The sequence below is a fragment of the Anser cygnoides genome, chromosome 3 (genome assembly GCF_040182565.1).
Source record: "Anser cygnoides isolate HZ-2024a breed goose chromosome 3, Taihu_goose_T2T_genome, whole genome shotgun sequence".
Classification (NCBI taxonomy): Eukaryota; Metazoa; Chordata; class Aves; order Anseriformes; family Anatidae; genus Anser; species Anser cygnoides.
Window position 1 is genome coordinate 102,068,193 of NC_089875.1, and position 16,108 is coordinate 102,084,300.

At 39.8% G+C, this 16,108-nt stretch overlaps 1 long non-coding RNA gene across 1 annotated transcript; it reads left to right on the forward strand.

The window, feature by feature from the left end:
- The first annotated feature begins 890 nt into the window (after nt 1-890).
- LOC136790517 (uncharacterized) lies at nt 891-11,788 on the forward strand. The gene is made up of 3 exons (XR_010830583.1): nt 891-973; nt 10,710-10,880; nt 11,169-11,788. It is a non-coding gene; the product is annotated as an uncharacterized lncRNA (long non-coding RNA).
- Nucleotides 11,789-16,108: the final 4,320 nt, after the last annotated feature.

The following is a 16,108-nucleotide window of genomic DNA, read 5'->3' on the forward strand; positions in this document are numbered from 1 at the left end:
AACATTATATTATTTCAAGCAGCGTTCACAAAACAGGTTTTGAGATACACTCAGATGAGGGAAGTTTTGTGCTATAGATCCTCATCATAATAAAAAGAGCCCAGCATACCTTTTAAGTTTATGGAACAGTTACCCATGCTTCCTGCGGGTGTTAATAATTGCCCTTTTAGTCCCTACTGCTAAATATATTCTACAGATACAAAGACCCTGCAGACTTCTGTAGGACCCTCTTTGTATATTAAAAAGGAAGAAAATTTTACCACCAAGACTTACAGAATTATGTTGGGAATCTCTGTGGAAATGCTGAAAGCTGTTACTGTGTTACTGGTTTTGTTTGTTTGTTTGTTTTGTTTTGTTTTTTTCCTGAGTGCTTTAAGCCAACACCCCTTCAGTTGTGTCTGCCCCATACTGCCAGTATGCTGTGGGTGAGGAGCATCATGTACCTCAATTCAGTTAAGCTGTGTCCTACAGCTGTTGCCAGTAAGAAAGAGAAGTCTGCTTTGGGGTTGTGAGAGAGCTGGTGAACACAAGGGTGGCAGCTAGAGTGATTCCAGTGTTCCTGATCATACCATACACACGCTGCCTGAACACTCACTGTTTAACCAATAGTGCCCAGTGATATGTTTTTATTAAGCAGATTTTTTTTCCAGGTGTACTTGGTCACTTCTGCCTTCTAATCACATTTATTACTCTCATCTGAGGCTAATTTGAGATTCCTGGTGACAAGGAAATTATCTAACGGCACCGACAGTTTGGAGACTGTCATGATCCCTGTTGCAACTTAAGATATGGATCTCAGTGGCTGTTCTTTGTGTTTTTGTTAAGGCTAGCTCTGGAGCCTTAGCTAGCTGCACAAAAATAGAGAACCTCCATGTGATGACATGATGAATAGTAGTATCCTGACATAAAATTTAGTTTCTTCAAAGAAGGGAAGATCTGAATTTCTTTCCAGGAAGATTGGTTGCATTTCTAGGTAAATGGTTCATTTTCCTTTCAGTTTCATATTTTTTAATATGTAGACTCAAGTGTTTGGCTAAAGCAGATCTGGGCTATCTCTCAGGTGAATGCAGATTATTGTAAGCAGATGCTGTTGGACCTCCATTCACAAGAACCCAAGTTCCTTGTAGTCTGTATGTGCTCATTATGGTCCTGTAGCGAGAAGCTACTTTAAAAAAAAAAAATGAAAGGATTACTCTGCAACTTCCTGAGAATTAAGTTTTTGGTAGAGAATGGGTTAGCACTCTGTACACAGTGGAAAATACGAATTAAAGTTTAGTGTGTGGAGGGACATGTGCCTCTCTGGCTTATTAAGATAGCTTTGAAGGTTATAGGAAATCCAGCATGAAACCGATCTTGTTGCATTCATGTATATACTGTCAGTAGGATTAGTACTGAAGTGCAGTCTGACCTTTCTGTATGTCCATTTCCGTATGTGGGAAATTTATCGATATGCAGTAAAGTTCAGCCTGAGTAAGTGCCAAAATGTAGGCAATATTCAATCAGGAAAAGAGGGACTAAAACTGGTGTGCAAAGTTGTTATATGATGGATTGATTCCAGTGAGTATTCATATGAGACATGGAAGAAAAAAATAGGATTAAAAAAAAAAAAGCATCTGAAACTCATGTAATATAAACCAAGTCTTTTTTTTTCTGTGATAGTTAAATATTTTTTTTTAAAACTGCAGAACAGAGAGCTTGATTTTTTTTTTTCCCACGATCAGTCTCTCTGAAAACACTGCTGTTAATAACTCCCTGTTTGAAGAGTCCTCTGTCATGAACAGTGAAGATCTTCATTAGTTACAAGCACTGAAGACTTAAAGAAAGTGTCTGGTTGTAGATATAACAAAGTGGGCATCTTTAGGTGTTCTAATTAACACTTCTGGGGGGGGGGGAAGAAACTCAGTGGAACATACCTGAATGTTATTCATTGAATAATTAGATAATGAAGGAACAATGGAGTTTTCAGCTCTTCATATTTTCTTGGGAAACTATGAAAAATCTGGCAGTGATGTGTACATAAAAAAGTAAATTGAGGAAAAAATCGACTGCAGTTTCATTACACTGACATCAGCGGTAAGCTATCTTAGTGGTAACTTGTATACCGTAATGATTAATGGCAGATGCAAAGCTGAAACAATTATATTTCTTAAATATATTATACTCTATCTGAAATTGTAATACTTAAATGTTTAAAGATGGATGTAGTTAAATTATTATATCACTTGCTGCATGTATGACACATGAAAATGAAATAACATTTGGGTAACCACTATTAAAGAAACAAAGTATCAAAGGAAAACGTTAGAAGTGGAAACTTGAATTGCAATGTCAGAAAATGGAATTTACACATTTTTAAAAGAATCAATATAATGCAAGAAAATCTATGCACTTGGTAACTTCTAACAAAAAAAAGTTTGAGAGAAGTGTTAATTACAGAAAACTTTCTTGCAGTGTTTTTCTGGAAGTAAGAATTCTTAAATTAGGCTTTATTAATATGAGGGTTGACTATAGCTGCTAAAGTGGGCAGGAGTCTTGAAAGCCTTGAGGGAAGTTCCACTTTGTGGGAAATATACACAAGAGCTTTCTGATTTACCCTTTCACCCTCATTGCACTGTTTGAAAAGTTAAAACTAGGTGAAAAACCTAAGGAGGAAGAGTCCCATAAAGGAAACTCTCTAAGTGAATGCTCAATCCATCTTTTTCAGGAAGATCATTAAGTGGCATACCCAACCCTCTTTCCTAGTTAGTAAGGCTCCTGGGGATATTCTGTTTTCAACAGTGTTCTATGTATTTGAAAGTAAACATTTGGTAGTACCTCATTTAGTCACTTATCTTTAGCCACAGATATGTAAATATTGGAGAGATACTGGTTTAGAGTAATGATGAGCATGATTAAGGAGTTCAGAAATATCACTGTTCCCTCACAGTAAAGGTGAAATCTTCTTTTGCACACAAATGCTATTGCTGAGGTATTGTGGAATTTCCATCTCTGGATATTTTCACAGTTTGAGGGACAAAAATGCTGAGCAGCCTTGCCTAACCTTGAGGGAGGCCCTGTCTGGAAAAGGAGGTTTGATTGGATGACCTCCATAGGTCTCTTCTATTATAAATTTTTGTATGATTGTGATGACTGTTTCAACTACTAAAGTACCCCTTTTGTATAGGACAAGGTAAGTCAGTTCTTTCCTGACATGAATTTTTCAGTATAAGGCATAGATATAATTATGTTTTTGAAGGAAAATAATAATAATAATAATAATTTTGCTCCTTAAAAATTGTTCCTTTTTTAATGAAAAGATTCCTTTTTGCGTGCTTTTATCTATTCATTCTACTTGAATATGAATAGTGTTTTTTTTTTTTTTAAGAATGTTTTTATGGAAATAGGAATTACAAAGATCAATCTGCTTGAGTCTGCCTTTTTCTAGTCATGAAATGTTTCTGTGGCAATAAATTTGGATATCTACAAGTTTTATACGTTGGGGTGGTGATCAGAGAAACCATTTAGGAGCTACAGTGTCTGAGAAGGGGTGGGAACCAAGAAACTGTGTGGGATGCCATCAGGGTGGAGTCAGTATCACTGTCATGCTTGGGAGAAGTTACAAATTTCTGCATATTTTGTTGTGGTACCCAGTATTACACAAAGACTGACAGTACAATCCAAATGTGCAGTGAGTGTAATGACTAACATTTCAGTTTGAACAAACCCACATATACTCTGTCATACTTTAAAGGAAAGAAGAGACTTCTGAAGCTGCTTCTGCTAGTTTGCCTATATAGCAAGCTTAGTGCTATAAAGTTGAAAACAGAAAGCTATGGGAGAAAAAAACAACAAGCCAGTACAGAATACGAGATTAGCACAATGCAGCTTCCAGTTGTTTACTGTTTCTTTTATTCATTTTCGACCCGATTGCACTGGTTGCATCATTGAGGGTGAGGTGAAGTCACAAAGCATTACCAAGCAATTGGATTTTTTTTCTCTGAGAATTTTAATGATGTACTGGAGTGCTGTTGCAGTTTAAAGTAATAGCTTATCAAATGAAATGTATTATAGTGTTGGTTCTTGCAGAGGGGACAGGAATCTATGGGCAGCTGTCAAAAAAAAAAAAAAGTATCCACACCCTGGCAGTAGACAGGAATGTACATGCTACGGGAGTTCAGGAAGAAAAGAGGCACTAATAAGTTTGGGGCAAGTTGAAGGAGGAGGCAGCAAAATTGTGTGTGACATGGAGCAGGTGAAGAGAAGCAAGCTAAGAGAAAACATTGTTAAAGGACTAGGGTGAAGGGCTGGAAAACAAATTAAAAATAAGTCTGAAGCATCAATGGATGAGTGATTTTCATATGTATGCAGTCCTCCAGAGCAACTGAGTACTGAGGAGGAGAGAGGCTAGAAGCAAAAAGAAGCAGAACTGTGGCCTCAGCCAGAATCTCCTACATACTGTGCTGTTACAAGATTTTTCTTCTGTCTGTGTAAAAAAAAATCTCAGCACTTGTACAGGCTTTCTTTTTGCTTCAACACTTGCTTTTCCGTGGTCAAGTACTGTGGTAATTTGACTGTTGCTGGCTGCCAGACACCCACTCAATGGCTCTCTCCTTTCCCCTCACACTCTTTCCCTCCTATAGCACATGTCCACCGATGGGTTGCAGTCCTTCATGATCAACAAGTCTCAGTGTGGTCCCTCCAAAGGCTGTAGAGGACTCCCTGCTGGAGCACCTCCTGCCCTCCTTCTCTCGGTATTCACAAGTTTTTCCTTACATTTTTCCCTCACTCTCTGCTGTGCAGCATTTTGCCATTTCTTATCTCTGAGGTACCGCCATTTTGGGTGCTGGGCCCAGCCGTGCCCTGCGGTGGGGCCGTTGGAACCAGCTGGAACCGGCTGTGTCCGGCATGGGGCAGCCCCGGCCTCTCCTCACAGAGAGGAGGCACCTGGGCACCCGCACCCCATACATCCATCGAGACATCTCCACACGCTTTCTTCAATCTCTGTAGGAGACAGAGAGCATGTATATGTGTGTGTGTGTATATATGTATATATATATATACAAATATATATGCTGTCATGACATGCTGAGACATTCCTGTTTGAAACATTTTAGTGTTAGGGGCCTTCCTATGGCTTATATCTGAAAAATACTGAAGGATTTTTTATTATTTTTTTTTCCAAATAGGGACAAAAATAGTTGATGGAAATATACTGCCTATCTGCGTGTGCTTGATGGGGCATATCCCGTTTCTAACTGGGTAATGCAACTTTACACAGACAGTAAAGGATCACACTGTCAATTCAGCCATGCACTTTTCTTATGCCACAATGTGATGGAGCATTCCTTTGGTAGGCTTTCTGTAAGGCAGAAATGCCTTTGGGATTTCTAAGTGCCAATGTTTCAAACATTTTTTGAATAATTGGAGGCTGCTGTGCCTTTCACTAGTTATGTGAAGATGCAAGAGAAAGATTTTACTGTGGTTGGACTACAGTTTCTGCAGCAGCTGTACTCCCAGCTTACAGAAACTGCTTGCATCACATGTAGCGCACAGGAAGATCTCAGAATCTGAAGTGCATCACCTTTCTTGACCCCCTGGCAATACTTTGCCTGATGTAGCCAAGAATACCATTAGCTTTCTTAGTGGTAAGGGTACACTTCTGGCTCACGTTCAACTTGGTTTCCATCAGGACCACCAAATTCTTTTTTTGCAAATCTCTGCAAAGATCACTGAACAACTACTGTCATGAGCAAATCAAACTCAGATAAGGGAGGCTAATACAATTTAATGACAACTGATAAGACTAGAGCAGTGAGAACTAAAAGCAAACTAAAAGCACCTACCTGCTAGCCACCTTCTTTTGCTCCTTTGCCCTGCTGTGGGACACCATAGGCTGCAAGGGGACAGACTACTCCACTATGGTCTTCTCCATGGGCTGCAGGGGAACTTCTGCCCAGGTGACTGGAGCACCTCCTGCCCTCCTTCTGCACTGACCTTGGGAGCGGCAGGGCTGGTTCTCTGATGTTTTCTCACTCCTCTCACCCATCTGCTGTTACCAGCATTTTTTCCCTTTCTTAAATCTGTTCTCCCAGAGGCCCAGCCAGTGTCATTCACTGGCTTGGCTCTGGCCAGCAGCGGGTCACTTTTGGAGCCGGCTGGAGCTGGCTCTGATCTGACATGGGGCAGCTGCTGGGCTCTGCTCACAGAGGCCACCCCTGCGGCCCCCTCTGCTACCAGAGCCTTGTTGTGTAAACCTAACACACTGTCTTGCATAACCGTGCTGGTTTTCAAAGACACTACTGTGTTTTTTATTTACCAGTTCACTTTGCTTTCTGTGTTCTGTTCTGGACTTTGAACAGATGTAATCCAGTTATAATAAGGATGGGTATTGTGGTGAGCATGTATAAAATGAAATATTCCTTATTTTAGGGAAATACTGATACTTCTTTCATAATTGCTGCAGCCTGTTCTGAAAGATAACTAATGGATGAAACCTTAGAAGAAAGCTACATCTATGATGGTTGAAACTACATAACCTTTGCCAGGAATATTTGCCTCCGCAGGACAGTGAGAGGAAAAGATATCTAACTCTGCTCTTTTATACATAGTAGTGTGGGGGCAAATCTGCACATCTTCTTTGATAATGTGGCCTGGGTTAACAACAGCTAATATACAACAGGACTGTGAGTGAGAGAACAGAATACCCCAAACAGTTTTGCAAAGGTATTTGCCTAAAGCCTGATAGTGCTAGGAAGAAAACAGCAATGACCAAGTTTCCTTTAGATGACCTTCATCCCAATTAAATAATAACCAGGAAACTGCCAAGAGGCTTTTGAGAAAAGAAGTCAACTTGACAAGTGTAAAAGCATAAAAAGTTGTGATAGTGGGGAAGGGACCTGGAGTGAATGCGGCAGAAGCCCATCACGTGGGTCAGATGCCATGAGCATCTGTCTAGTGGAGTGACAGCACAGAGGGCAGCACGTACAGACCCACACCTCATATGTGTGCATGTGAACTCAAGGGATGCTTTCTCGTCAGCATGTGGCTTGGCAGATTATTGGAAGAGGTACAGACATACACAAAACTAAAGAAACCGTATATCCAATAGAAGCCTTGGGTAAGTACAGGGAAACTGCCCCAAAAGAGTGTTGTTTGCCTCTGAGCGGGCCCGTGTGTACGTGTGTGTGTGTGTGTGTATGGGGAGGTAAGGTAGCTTAGAAGTTTTCAGCAATTAGTTAGAGAAGCACTTAAAAAATTCTAGATGCTTACTAACATTTTGCTAAATGTTCAATATTGTGGTTTATCTGTTGCATTGCTGATATTGATCCTGAATGTATAGTTCTCTGATTGCCAGTTAATTACACGTTATTTATAAATCAATAAAGTGCTTTGAGGCTGATTGGTTTTAACATACTTAAGCAGATTTTCCCTGCAACAAGTGTTCAGCTGATTAAATTAGATATCACTGTAGTGGGAAGGGTTTGCATTGTGTCGGTCTGTTTTAAAACCCATAAAATTGCAGGCTCTAGTAGCAACCCTCTACCATTTCCTAAATGAAGAACTGCAGCTGTGGGTTTAGCAGGGAATGTGTCTGCATGAATGTTTATACAGGAGCTCCAGAGGAGTGGTGAATGGGTAGCAACAAAGAAAACACACCTGCAGAGGTTGCTGAGTGTAACAATGCATTGGGTAGTGGGAGGCAGAGGTCTCCTTTTAAATGCAGATGTGACATTGATCCCTAAACAGTCCACATTTCAAAGGTAAAAAGAGGAGAAGGAAGAAGAATAATGAGTGTGGGACAGATTGGCAAAGGGGGCAGCAGTCTGGTACACAGCTGTCAACAGAAGAAATGGGGAGGGTGGAGAAACTGGGCAAACATAACATAGTGGTTGACACAAAGTACAGTGCTGGAACACGTCAGCCCAGAGAGGGAGAAAGAGCTCGCAGCACTTTATACAATTGCCAGCAAGAAAGAACTACATAATTGGAAAAGGAGGCACGGTTAAGGGGAGCTTTTGTGAAAACCTCTGTTTGGGGGAAAAAGGAAAAAAAAAATCACACAAAACTAAACATAGCTTCAAAGGTGGCTGGAACTTGTCATTGCCAACATAAGGAATCTTGATGCGGGAGGGCTATGTGCTGCTGAAGAAATGAAGGAAGCTGCTTCCAATATAGATGAACAGTACTGTAAAATTTGTAAGGGAAGAGAGAGGAAGAGGTGACTCTTTGAGCGGTGAGTGGCTGTTTTTTGGGAAGCTCAGCAAGCTTGGATAGTCAGGGCTGCGGTGAAGGCTCACCAGTGGTCTGCATTTAGGAAGTTAGAAGCAGCTTGGAGGGAAAGCTACTGAGAGAAAGTGTTGATGCCTGCCTCTGACGTGATTTTAGCACCAGGGAAAAAGAGAAGATGCTTTAATGAAATGAGTGAAACATAATTCTTACTGGAACTAGTCAGAGCTGCTTGAATGACCGAATGTCTGCAAAAAGAGATTCTCCCAACTCCTTTATTTTCAGGAAAGACAGATACTAGTATATATGTGACAGCACTCTGAGTATTGTTAACAAGTACTCAGTTTTTCATATCAATGATGTTTACAAAAGAGAAAAGCTCCTCTCACCTTAATATTCTGGTCCTTTTGTTTGCCAAAGATAACGTGTAAAATGCTGGAAGTGCCTTCCCACAACAGCAATTCACTATGTAAAAACCTCTTCTATGTTAGCGACCTCTTTCCCTAGCAAAGGTGGTGTTGGAGAGCAATTGCTGCCTTGAGAACAGAAACCTCCCAGCACAGGGCCCCTGTTCTAAACAAGACAAACTCTTAGCATTAACACAGAAGTGGCTGAGATAAACCACAGTCTACTTAAGTAAGGTTAAATAGGAGATTCTTTTTTTAAGCAGAGCGGTTAAATTTGATGTTGACCACCAATGTCATGAGTAGGTAGGGTGGAGTGGCTGCTGGAAGAGAACTGTAATACTCAGTGAATTGAATTTATTTACTTGGCAGGAACCAAATAGCAAGAATTGCTGTCTACTTGCTATATTAGCACACCTACTCCCCTGAGACACACACACGTATGCAGAAATCAGAGTTTCAGCCCCACTTGTCCAGTTTAGACCAGTACCAATGGCACGGGGAAAGAAGGCACTTGCTCTGACTGGTTATGTGCTGTGTCCATGGCAAACAGCTCAACTCAGGTGTGGCTGATCTCCTCCTTGGGCTTTTGCTCCTGTAGATGTCAGACATCTGTGTATTGTGACACCTTTTCAAGGGGCTATTGCCTTAATTATTGCTTTCTAATGGCTTTGCTAGTCTTGTAGTACCAGACCAGCTCTTGAACTTTCTTCACTGCTGAGGCCAATTAGTGGAGACCAATTAGTGGTTGCCAGCTATTGCAGTTTGTCACCTCCAAGTTCCACGCTAGTATGTTACAGCAAAATGGGTACATTTGTTATCCAAGTCCTAATCACCTGGTGCTGGGCAGATGCAGTCAAGTCTGCTTTGTCTGACCAGTGTTTCAAGTACCTTTAGTCAATAGTCAGCCAGTTTTGGGGTAACCAGCAGCAGCAGTCCACGGCAGAGGAATCTGTGTGTTGCTGCTGGGTAGTACGACATCTGACTAAGGTTTAAATCAATCGCCTAGATAGTCACCAGGGAGCTGCACCAGAACCCCTTGTCTGCTTGACCTGTGGCTGATTCACCATTGCTGGTGGTCATATGGAAATGCCTGTTCAATAACAATTCAGAATTGAGCAGTGTAATTGATGTAAAAGCCTTCCTGTAAGGCAGTGTCTTGGAAGTTCAGCTGTCTAACAGCAAATCTGCTGAGCTGTCTCCATGCAAAACTTAGGAAACAGGGCCTGAATTTCAATAATCTTCCCTACCTTCTTAAAAGGCTGTAGCTATTTCCAATATGGTATTTCTATGTGGTCATTGCTAGGACAATGCAAGACTGGTGTCTTTCCCCTGGAATTGTTTCATGTCCATACTGTAGAAAGGGCCCCAGCATTTAGCTTCCTGCTTGGCTCCACTAGGAAGAGTAACTCTTCTTATGTGTACGAGCATTGCCTGTTACTGCAGTGCCCATGCTCCAGCAGTGGACAAGTGAAAAAGCCATGCTTAAAAAGTCTGTGTTGTGTGCTAACACACTGATGTAAGCACCTCTGGAGTGCTTCAGATAACGTTTAACGCCTTGCCTCAATTCCTTGCTGGTGGAATCATGCACCATTCAATTTCTTCTAGTCTCTGAGAGCTTTGTGGCTAGAGTTTTAGGAAGGCATTGTCATCTTTCCATAATATTTTTGGAGATATTTTTGTGAGAAGAAACAAATCCCTTTCTCTTAAAGGCTTCCCACAGTTATTATCCTTACATATAGTAGGGATGTATGCATGTACATATTGTATGTATGTACATACTATATGTATAAATATGTATGTATGCACATATTGTACGTATTTCTGGGAGGCAGAAAGGATGTCTTTGTGTTTTTAGCATTACCAACCAGAGGAACTCTTTCTTGTTTCTGGGAAGGGTGGAGAAAGAAGATGAGGTGAAAAAGAATCAGAAGAATGCCTAGCATTTCCAAAGCTGCTGCTGGTGACTATGAAAAGAGCTTATAAAACTTGACTCTTTAGGCAGAGAAAATCTTTGAATATCTAGGCTTGAGGTTTTTTGTCTTAAATTACAGCTTGAAAAAGATGTCCAACTATTTTTCTGCTGTCTACCTGCTACAGATCCAAAGATGATGGAGGCTGGGTATGCTGTTGGAAAAGGAAGAATTGCCTGTTAAAAGGTGAATAATTCTGAAGGATTCTGAGATGTACTCTGGCCACGTGATTTGGCCATGGGAGCAATACTGTATAATGTCATCAAGTGCAACAGGACTAAATGGATGAAGAGATGAGGTGATAAATACAAATTGTTTCTTAAGCATCACAAACTTTTCTTCTTTGCCTTCTCTAGCACTTTTTAATCCCTACAGAAAGAGAGCAAAGCCTTTCCATGTTGCTGAAGTTTTATAAAAACATACATAAATGTTTGCCTCTTTCTTTCATGAGCATCTTGTGCATAATCTGCCCCAGCAGAAAAAGCTAGCTATGCACTGTTCCTGTGTTGCTCTGTTAATGTGGCTCATGTGGCCCACGTGGTAGTTCAAAGTAGAAATGTAGAAATACTATATCCATCCTTTACAGGAGCAAGAACTTGCGACTAAGCAGTACATAGTACAGCTGCTGAACTGCAGAATAGGTGGATGATAACGTCAAAGTACAGACATTCTGAGAAGTTTGTTTTACAGAGTCCCTTGTGCAATGCATCAGTTCCTGAGCATAATTTGGAAACAGAACAGGATGTGGCTATTGGTTGCTTCTGGTGAGACTGTCAGCTGAGGTGGGCTGTCCTCAGTGTTCTCTGAATGCAGTGTGCCATGAGGAAAAGCTACTGTTCTTTTTCTTTTCAAGTGTTCAGCTGTGTTTGGCAGATTTTATAAACATAGCATTATTACAATTATTGTTATTATTTGTTGTCATTATATATTTATAAATACCACAACTACAGAATTTTGCAAGACATTTTCTTCATAGAATTGCATCATATATCTATTTTATTGAAAAAATAAATATTATAAAAACATTCTAATTTAGTTACCCAAACTGATAATGGTAGTATTAAAATGTCTGTGCTGTAATGCCAATATAGCTGAAGAACTGAAATGTTCTATAAATGAGTATTTTCTTTCCTGGAAGGTATATTTATTACCATCACTTTTACTTATATAATGATTTGTGTCAATTTGTGAATCTTGTCAGGAGCTAGAGATGAAAAGAGAATGAGTTCAAACTCTTGGACCCTTGACAATACTTAAGCTAATAACACATGAGAAACAGTCTACAACAGAAGTTGTTATAGAGGTACAGACAGGTAAATCATGGGCTGGTAACAGATTTTTTGGGTTGCTTTTTCATACTTTTATTTTTTTTCTTATTTCCTCTCTAGCTTCCAAGTACAGTACTACTTTCATTCCTGCTGATACCCAGGCCACTCCTTGCTGATCCCGAGCATGTGTGGCTTACCTCCAGGGACTGGAATTGCAGCTTAGATCATTCTTTTCAATTTTCCAGCCAGAAGGCAGCAATGGCATGTTTTTTTGGTGTGTTTTTTTTTTTTTTTGGACCAGCTGAGAGCATGAGGTTTCTTAGTCACAGTTATAACAATGGGCAAATCATACAATCATGGAATGGTTTGGGTTCGAAGGGACCCAGAGATCATCTAATTCCAAAACCCTGCCACTAGACCAGGTTGCTCAAAGTGAAGGATTCCTGACTTAAACAGACAAACTTGAATTTTGAATGCATTTGGAATGAAAATAGAAGGTATGTAAGGAGACCCTCAACCTGAAGTAGTGAGCTGTGGTTGCAGCTGAAGGTGGAGGTATACAACAGTTAAAAATACATGTTGGAGGAAACACTTTTCTGGTGGGTCAGCACTTTTCTGTCACGGCTGTCCCTAGACAACACCATCTGGAGGGGAGCAAGCCTGTCGCCCGACCTCAGCAAATCCACCTGTCCCAGAGGTATTTTGATCAGCAATATTCCTCAACCCTTTCCTTACCAAATCTCTTAACTTCAGCCTCCTCGCAGTATCTGTTTTCTGTTGTATCTGATAGGTAGTGTCAGAGACAGCAGTTAGAGAACAGCCTTTAGAGATCCCAGATCAGACCGAGGATGCAGTACATTGAGAACCAGTCTTTTTCAAATGCTAGAGGGAATAGAAGGAGCTATAGAAAATATGCAAATACAGCAATAGAACAAGGGAGATTTTGATTGAAAAGAAAAAGACAGCAAATCATAAAACCGTGCCGAAAAAATCTTTCCCTGTGAAATTAACTGTAACTCTTGCATCTTCCAGTTAAAAAGTGGTAGTTGTTTTAGCTCTATGCCAGTCACTGGTTGATAGTCAGTTGTGTGGCTACATTTTGAAATGCATGTTTCTCCACATACTTGCTGATTTATGTGGGGGGAAAAATAAATTAAAAAATAAAATAAAAACAACAAACCATCTTCTGTCAGCTTCAGTACAGAAATGTGAGCATTAAATGTGGTTTCAGTGATCCAAGGAACTTGTTACACCATACGTGTCATAAGTAGTCATGTTTGCTGACTATAATTACAAAAATATATGCTTTGTAGAACAAACACTTTAAAAATCAATAGTTCTTCCTTTTTAGTCTTTCATCAATCCACCAACACCCATTAAACGTTATAGACCATTTTGTGTTAGTGTAAGGTCATGCAGTACATAATTGGAAAAGGTTTCTGAAAACTAATGACATAAAGGTCTATTAAATAACTGGATTGTTTAAAAAAAAAAAGTTTTTACCGATTTGCTTTTGATTGCAGTTCTGATGGCTTTTGAGGTGCAGATGTGCTCTTATATTCAATTCATAAGTTTTTAGAGTCAGTAAAATAGCATGCAGTATTTTTAGAAAATATTTTTTTTAGTTAAGAAAGAATTTTAGAGACTCTAATACAGCCTGAGCAAATGGAATGACTAATCTCATTTCTTGTGCTTTTATTGGGAACAAAACAGATGTTTTTTTCAGCCTCACTGGTGATTTACCTTTTTATGAATATTTCAGGTTAATAAACCAGACAGTATATAAAGTATAGTAGCTGCACTGTTGTGGACTGCATTCATATCTTTGAACTCTGGAAGTCTAAAAGGTTGTTGTCTGAGCCTAGTGAGTCACATTAGTCTCTTCATGTAGTCAAGAGTAAAAATAGGCATCTCCATAAAGTACTTCATCACCTATTTTTATAGACCTACTTCAGCATGAAATGGAGAGAGATTTTTATAAAAGCAGTTTGATTCCTGAAAATAATAATAATAATAATAAAACAACAACAACAAAAAAACAGAAAACACTGATCTGTGGCAGGTGTTTGGCACAAAGGCATTTTAAATGTTCATTGCAGGAGGCCTGTACACGGCTAGTTTGGAGTAGTTCAATGTTCTGTCCCTCAGTCCACTGCATAGTAGCTGCCCTAACTGCAAGTTAAGATTTCAATTCACTGCCAAATTCCAGCTAAATTGACATTTAAGAATAAGTTGAAGGATGTTTAAAGTGAGCAACTTGTTAGTACCCCCTGCAGAATACTTGCAAAATAAAGACATGCACCATTTTAGGAAGCACCAAAAACTTGAAAAATGGCAATCTCATGGTGATTATTTATAAAGCCACATTTATTTGTTCTAAAATTGCAAGGGAAAAAAAAAAAAAAGCTTTCTGTATTCATTCTGTCTTCACCAGATTGAAAATAATCAGGTGTTAATTTGGATGTGAGAAATGTTTCCAATTCTGTTTCAGAAGTATTATTAAAACTTGATGGGAGCTAATGGCAAGCACAGGCAGCAAGTACTAATAACCCTAGAGACCCGGAGTAATCAAGTTATAATAGCTGCATCCAAAGGGCTGTTTTTTTCTTGTCTGCAGGGTTCAATTTCCTATCATAGACAGGAGGAGAGAGGAGGCTTTATCTGCAACAGAAAGAGAGATCAGCCTCCCAGGCATGACAGTTGTGTCTGTTCCTACCTCCAAGTGTTGCTCCTTCCCCTGCTTCTCGTGACATATGTCAGATGAACTGATGACAAGTAGTAGGTCTGCGTTAACAAGGAAACATGTTTTTTTCAAAAATCTCCATTTGCTCTAATGCAGATGTGTGTTCAATGTGACCCTGGTGTGTATTTGAGTGAAGATAACCATAGAAGGGATGAATTCACATGTTGGATAGCAATGCTAATAGACTTTGTAATCTTGGAAAACAGCCTGAAAACACTAGCTGCTAGAAAACAGTTTTTCAAGTGCAAGATCTTGTTTCAAATATAAGTACAAAAGAAGTCAGACATTTGTAACTTCCTAGGTTGCCCTGAAGGTTTGGAATACCTATTGAGAAATCTGTCACAGTGCAAATGAAAGGGTAGGAACAAGAAATTTCTTTATCAGGCTGTATCTGAGAGACTTCTTATCACTTGGGAAGGACAAATTTTCTTGATGCTTCCAGAAGCTTATTTTCATGTTTACATAAGGACTTGCTGTCTTCTGTAAAGAAGAGGGTTCCCTGTCTTGAAGTCTGGATCAGAATGTGAATTATGGGGTACCTCCTAAGACCACATATGGGAATATTATTGTAGATCTCAGTTGAAAAAGTATCCTGGATTTAATTTAATGGATTTTTTTTTTTATATGTATACATTATGAGTACGCATAACTCAAAGTAATGGGGAAGACAGGTTTGGAGGTACCTGTAAGAGTAATTCTTTGTGTGTGGATGACCTGTATTCCTCAGTTTCTTCCAATTTCAGAGCCTCTGGAAATTGCTTTTAGTCTGAGGGAGAAGGGTAGGAAACGAGAATGACTGTATTTAAAGACAATGTATGAACACCAGTTTGTGGCACAAACTTTACACTAAGTGCTTTGAATGGTTAGGTCATTGAACTGTGTGGTTTATGAGAGAATACAGGCAAGGCTAATCTCACAATTTAAAGGCTCCAATGCAACCCTCAGGAAAATTCTGGGTTGTAAAACAGACTTTTATTGGGGGGGGGGGGGGGGGGGGGTGATATTGAAGGGAGCCCTGTCCAGTGCCATGCCTGTGTGCACAGTCCATGAGAAACTGGGTCATGTGTTATGTAAAGAGTCCATGCACCTGAAAATAGTCAGCTGTAACTTTGCACAACTGAGGGCTAGTCTTAAGTTGTCTCAAGAGCTCCTTCTGTGCTAAGACTGGAGTGGGTTTATGTGGAAGAGTTTAGATTGGCCTGAGGAATTCCATGGTGATTTAGTAGGATAAATTGCAGAAAGTGTAAGGTGACACATTTTTTCCTGGTGGGCTGCAGTAATGGCACTTGCAAAATCATGCTTCTGAACTTGAACTGAATTTCTGAATAAAGTCATTTGATTTGTCTAGTTTCAAAATGAGTTTTAAGCTTTTTTTTTTTTTTTTCTTCCCTGATTTTCTTAATTGCTTTTTCAGAATGCCCATTTCCTGAGGTAGGAAACAAGCAGCTACACTTACATGGTATGTTAACCTCTTTCTAAGAATAGTTCCCTTGAGGAAGGGGGCAGAAGGTCCCT